Raw genomic sequence first — 6,981 nt, 5'->3', positions numbered from 1 at the left:
TCAAAAAAAAAAAAAAAAAAAATATATATATATATATATATATATATATATATATATATATATATATATATATAGACAATTCTATCATTCTGGGAAAGGCAGACAACCCTGTGTGTGACGTGCCCTAATCTTTTCCACTTCTATTTTCTCTCATCAGGGACGGATCCAGGATTGGATCCAAGACCGAGCTATAAAATTTCAAACCAGACTACTACGGTGAAAAAAAAAATTACACATAAAAAATTGGTTTTTTACACAAAAAAAAAAAACCCCCTCTTGGGCCTGGGGGGTACAACCCAGCCCCCCTTAAATCTTTCTCTGCCTCTCACACTGTATCGGAAGCCGATGAACTACCAAAGACTATCGTGTGCCAAGTAGTGAAGGATAAGCTATCACAGCTCTCTAAGGATTCCAAAGTCACCATTCTTCGGGAGTCTCTTCAGGGCTTCTGCGAAAGTGCTTGAATTTTATCCATTTCCTCTCTGCTACGTAAGCAAACTTATAATAATTTTTATCCATTTCCTGTGTGTGACGTGCCCTAATCTTTTCCACTTCTATTTTCTCTCATCAGGGACGGATCTAGGATTGGATCCAAGACCGAGCTATAAAATTTCAAACCGGGCTACTACGGTGGAAAAAAAAATTACACATAAAAAATTGGTTTTTTACACACAAAAAAAAAAAAAAAAAAAAACCCTCTTGGGCCTGGGGGGTACAACCCAACCCCCCTTAAATCTTTCTCTGCCTCTCACACTGTATCGGAAGCCGATGAACTACCAAAGACTATCGTGTGCCAAGTAGTGAAGGATAAGCTATCACAGCTCTCTAAGGATTCCGAAGTCACCATTCTTCGGGAGTCTCTTCAGGGCTTCTGCGAAAGTGCTTGAATTTTTATCCATTTCCTCTCTGCTACGTAAGCAAACTTATAATAATTTCCATTACATATTTTTTGATTTTTGATGAGTAATTATTTTGTTTTTGTTTTTTTAATAAATTTTAGTGGGATTAACTAGAGCTATAGAATGCTTGGAATTAATTAATTTTCGGATTTACTTTTTGGAATTTATTTTTTCTCTACAATAGTTTTCCTATTATGGCAAGTTTGGCTAAGCTTAGAATACTTTAAAGGGGCAATCATGTGACTCACCGCCACAGCTAGCCAGTCTCACCGCACGCCCGTCGACCGTCGCTTCTCTCTCACTGGTCGTGTATCTGTAACTTGGTTTTTATCTTCAATTTTCTTGAGACTAAACTACGATTGTCCGTTTTTGCTGAAACTGAGTCCGTTTGAGAATATCCAAGATGTTTTTGGCTTTGTTCTCTATTCCTATCATCTGCAATTAAGAGAATTTTTGGACAATTGATCTTATTTGTTGAAGTGTAAAGATTACTTGATTAGCTTAGAAGGTTTGTCATTTGTATTTTTTTCTCTATTCTTGACATTAGCCATTAGGCTTCATGGTTAAATATTTGGGTTCTGTTTGGATTTTAGATTTTGACAAAGATACTTGAAGGTTTCTTGGCTCCATCCGTATTTCCATACGAGATAAATGAGTTTACAAATAAATTTAATAGAGAAATTTTAAAATTCACAGTTGTTTATTTTCCATACTGATTTTTAATAATCCCCTTTTTTATTTATTGAATTAGTATGCTGGTTTACATGATTATCGACAATCTTGTTCAATTAAAAAATTTATTTATTGAACAAGATTATCGAGAAGTTAAGGACTTGTAAGAACATGACAAAATTGGAAAATTTTCAAAAACACATGATTATGGAGACATAGATATGATTTTCACGTCAAAGTAGAAAATTTGTTGTGTTTAATGTTGTTTGTTATTTACACAGATGTCTGGCCCAAGTAGTGTTAGAAGTATTGGATTAGGACCAATACGCGAGGAAGATAGCACAATCGATGTATCGGAGAGCAATGTCCCACAAGAAAATCCAGTTGAACTATTATCAAATGCGGATGAAAGGACGATAAACCTAAGTGACGAGGAACGTGATATTAGAGAAATATCATTTGGAAAGAGGAAATTGAGTTCAACTGTGTGGGAGCACTACAAAAGACAGAAAATTGGTGAGAAATGGAAGGTTATATGCAATCATTGCAATAAACGGTTAGGGGATGAAATAAAATATGGTACAAAATATTTGCATGATCATTTGAAGATATGAGTATTCCGTTATAAGGATAATACTCACCAAGCAACATTAAATTTCAAAAAGGATGCCACGAGTGGCAAGGTCACAATGGATACTTACTCTTTCGATCTAGATAAGTGTAGATATAGTCTTTCGAAAATAGTGATTTTGCATGAGTATCCTTTGTCTATGGTTGATCTTGCACGACCTACAACCATTGTTTAAGGTTCCTTCTCGCAACACTTTGAAGAGCGACATTTTGAAATTCTATGAATACGAGATAGCCAAAAATATGATTGCACTTGAGAAGATTGAGAGTCGAATTTCGATTACTACCGACATGTGGACCTCTTCTAATCATAAAAGAGGATTCATGGTTATCACTGCTCATTTCATAGATGATGGGTGGAAACTACAGAGTCCAATCATGAGGTATAGTAAAACATTACATTCACTTGTTCTCATAATTTACCAAAATGATATTCTTTTAGTTGATTTAATTAGTTCTTGAATGAACTCAGGTTTATATATGTGTCGTGCCCATACACTGCTGATGTGCTTTTGGAAACTCTATTGAGCACCTTGATGGACTGGAATATTGATCGTAAGTTACTAACTTTGACCGTAAATAATTGCATCACAAATCATGCAATGACCAGCATTGTGTTAAGTCAACTTTATACTCGTTCTCTTGTACTGAATGGTGAATTTTTTCGTATGAGGTGTTGTGCACATATATTAAATCTTATTGTGAAGAATGTGTTGGACATTATTAGTGGTAGTGTTGAGAAAATTCGTGATAGTGTTGCTTATTGGACAGCCACGCCAAAGAGATCTGAAAAATTTGAGCTCTTTGCACGTCAATTGAAAATTGATTGTGAGAAAAAATTGGTGCTTGATTGTAAAACAATGTGGAATTCAACATATTTGATGATTAGTACTGCTTTGATTTATATGGATTTTTTTCTTCATTTGAAACAGAGGGAGTCATGATATAAATATTTCCCTAGTGACGGTGATTGGGATTTAGCAAAAGAAATATGTGAGAAATTAAAGATTTTTTTTTATGTTACTAAATTGTTTTCAGAAACAAAGTATCCAACTGCTAATCTTTTTGTTGCAAATATTTGTGATATCAAACTGTCGTTATATGAGTGGCTTGAATCTCCTTATGTGGAAGTTCAAATAATGGCAACCAGTATGATGGAAAAAGTTTAATAAGTATTGGAGCGATATTCATGGAGTTTTGTCTTTAGCAGCAGTGTGTGGATCCGAGGTATAAGATGATGTTAGTTAAATTTTATTATCCTCGTATTTTTAATTACAATGTTGCAAGTGAGATTGACAAAATATATCAAATTTGTGGCAAGTTAGTGCACAATTATTAGAAAAAGAATTATTTAAGTGGGTCTGTAGCTCAGTCTTCTACTTCTTCTTGTCAAATCGAGATGTTAAGTACTAATAATAAATCAGATCACATGGCGAATTTTTATAAATTTGTTTCTAATATTGAAGCTCCTAGTAGTGTGAAAATCGAGCTTGATACTTTTTTGGATGAACTTATATTGCCTCGGTCGGATGATTTTGATATATTGACATGGTGGAAAGTGAATTCAATCAAATATCTGACTTTATCTCGAATTGCAAAAGATCTTTTGGCCATTTCGGTATCTACTGTGGCATCCGAATCTGCTTTCAGTACTAGTAGTGGATTTGTTAGTCCACACAAAAATAGACTTCACCCTAAAATTTTGGAGGCTTTAATGTGTGCTCAAGATTGGTTATGGATCGATATTCACGGTACAATGTATATAAACATTTGCTTTTTATATTATTTCTTTTATGAATTTTCTTATTACTAATTATTTTATTTTATTAATAGTGAATTCTGCGCCGTCTGAATATTTTGAAAGTTGCTCCAAGATAAATGATGAAGATGTTGACGAAGAGGTAATTTTATTTATCACATAATTTAAATTTTAATCGTAGTTATTATGATGATATTAGTATAATATTTCTTTCGTTTTGCAGGATCCATCTTCTATAATCTCTGAGCCTGTCGATGAATGAAGTTATAAAGATGGAAAAATATCAAATTTATTTTTGGATAAAGAAGTGAAATTTAGTTACAATGTAATTGTATTTGTAATTGTTTATTTTCGGATATTGTTTGTTTTGAGCATTTAATTTGGATGTTGGCTTTTTCAAATTGTAAATTTGAGGGAGGAAAAAAAACTGGGCAGTAAACGGGGCATGACTCCGCCCCGCCCGAGGTCGCCCGAAACCCGCCCCATTGCCATCACTATTCTCAACCTATGATCTAAATAGCAATGTCGTCCTCAATGTATTATTTGTGACAAGAAGATTATTATGGAAAAGTAAGAATATGCATATATGAAATAAGAACAATAACACGAGATTCACGAGAAAACTCAAGACGAAACAAAAATCATTAGTAGAGGACGAGAAATTCAATATATCAAATATGAGAATAAGAGGTGTGACTACTCTGAATAAGTATACAATAAAACTCTGGCTTGCATCATATATATAATAAAATAGATCCATACCGTGTGGTCTCTAATAAACAACCCCTCCCGCGGTTCGTGGGCTACAGGATTGGGCCTATCCCCTGCTATCAACATAGACCCTCCAAAAATTCTCATAATTTTAGTTTCACCACATATGTCACAACGCAAACTTTTGAGACCATGCCAAACATAATTCGAGTCACTGTACTCTAACAAAGATCTTGAAGTTATGAGTTTATTAGTCAAGTTGGTCCTTTACACACAAAATTTGATCAATTTAATCCTTGGTATTTGAAGAGAGAATGTTATTAACCTGTCAATATGTCATCCTTGATTTTCAAGGAAGTTGACTTGAGTTAGAACTTTTCTAATATGTTGTCAATTATTGATGTTCCCGATTGTTGATAGTAGTTGGGGTGCTAGTTTTGTGAAGGACGATGATTCAAATTGGGAGGCCAATGAGATTGGAAATGGATTGAAACTAGGGATTGGATCGGAGAAGAAAGAAATGTATGAACTATTAAAAGGTAACTTTTCATTCTTATAGAACCCATACAGGTGTTTCAGGAACAGCTTAGGATAAGCGGCCTTTCGTTCTATTCTATACTCCTATTGTAATGTTGTTTCTTAGTTTCTCCGCATTGTTCCTACCTTGTATATTTTTCGATACATTTTGTACATATTATGGTGAATTTTGATATTGTTTAATGCCTTTTTCTTTTCTTTTTTCTTCGATCACAAATCATTTCCCAAAAAAATAACGATTAACTCAAAGGTACCATCATCCAACGGCCAAGCCGTTGCCATGTTTATTCATCATCAACTACATATTAAAGTCGAATAATAAAAAATATTCATAGATCTCAAAAAATGTGTGAACTTCAATTGAATTTATGAATTATTATTGTAATTCTTCCTTATATTTATTGATAATTAAATAAAACTGAATGCTGGGAAGTCGAAAGGACACACATCCGTAACATCAAATCCAAGCGGGTTTACCCCGTGTAATTTCTATGCTAATCCATGCTTCACAGGGCAGTGTTGTCTTACTATAAACACGCCCGGCCAACCTTACTTTTCGTTTAAATATCAACCCTGAAAATAAAAGAAAAAAGAGCCAGGGACAATCAAGAAAGACGTAGGCCGTCAAGTACGGTGATCTTTTTCAAGTTTTTGACGAATTAGCTATAGCACCACGAGATGCAGTCTCCATGCAGGCTGCTGAAAAAATATAGTACTTGGGGAGACTAAGAAGGGCGGTTCCCGCGCTGTCATGCAATCCACCGTCGACGTGAACGAGCGGCACAGCGCAATTGGCTATTACAATATGACCAACATGGTTAGGGAGCAAAGCGCCACCATATCCGAAGTCGAAGTCGATGGCTACCACAAGGTCACTGAATTTGTAGGAAGAAAGTACAATTTATTAAAGTTTCTTCCTTTCAATTTAAAATTGTCAGATTAATCTTCCAAAACTAATTTTTCATTATAAGAGGTTATCGAATAGGACAGTCTACCTATAGATGTGAAAATGACAAATTCGGTGGCGACGTTGGACCCGTATTCGATTACCATAGAGGCACTGGAGGCCGATAGGCCTGTCAGCTGGACTTAAGCCAATTAATGACAATGACAAGGCTGCAATATACACTGCAGAGAGGCGTGCAACACGGCTCGGCCATGTGGTGCCTAGTGGTATAGCAGCAGAAGCTCAGTCCGCCGTCACATAAAATATCCGACCCACCGGTGATGAGCCGAGGACCAAGCTTGGAAATGTTTTAACTGTAAATATATCCACATAACTCAATTTTCACTTAACATCTAATTTCTATGCCTATGAGTTTTATGTATCAAAGATTCACAGGATGCAACTGAGAAATTTAATGATGACATCCGATGACAAGGGAAGATGCTAAAGGGGTAATCTGATGGAAAAGTTGAGTAGATGGCTCACTTTTGGAACAATTTTCGATGCGACCTGTTGGTCCAATTTGGAAGATCAAAATTGATTTGTATTCACTGCCGTGGGACCATCGAAATCATATATTTACTTGCAAAAAATGAAGCTCAGGCGAATAGAAATTGGAGCTTAAAGTTGACCATTGGAAGATGGTTTATGTGGGAAAATTGAGTTTGTCGCACATAGGAAAAATATGAAAACAAGAACCATTTTAAATGTGGTTGCACATTGGAAGGGTGTAATTATGTATAGTATAGAGGCTCTCTCTACGTGCACGCTCGGGGGATGCAAATCACAGACTAAAATAACCTTCAGACCTTGAACTTGTGTGCGAG

Source organism: Olea europaea, chromosome 16 (genome assembly GCF_002742605.1).
Source record: "Olea europaea var. sylvestris chromosome 16, O_europaea_v1, whole genome shotgun sequence".
In the NCBI taxonomy this organism is placed as follows: domain Eukaryota; kingdom Viridiplantae; phylum Streptophyta; class Magnoliopsida; order Lamiales; family Oleaceae; genus Olea; species Olea europaea.
This window is presented reverse-complemented; position numbering follows the sequence as displayed.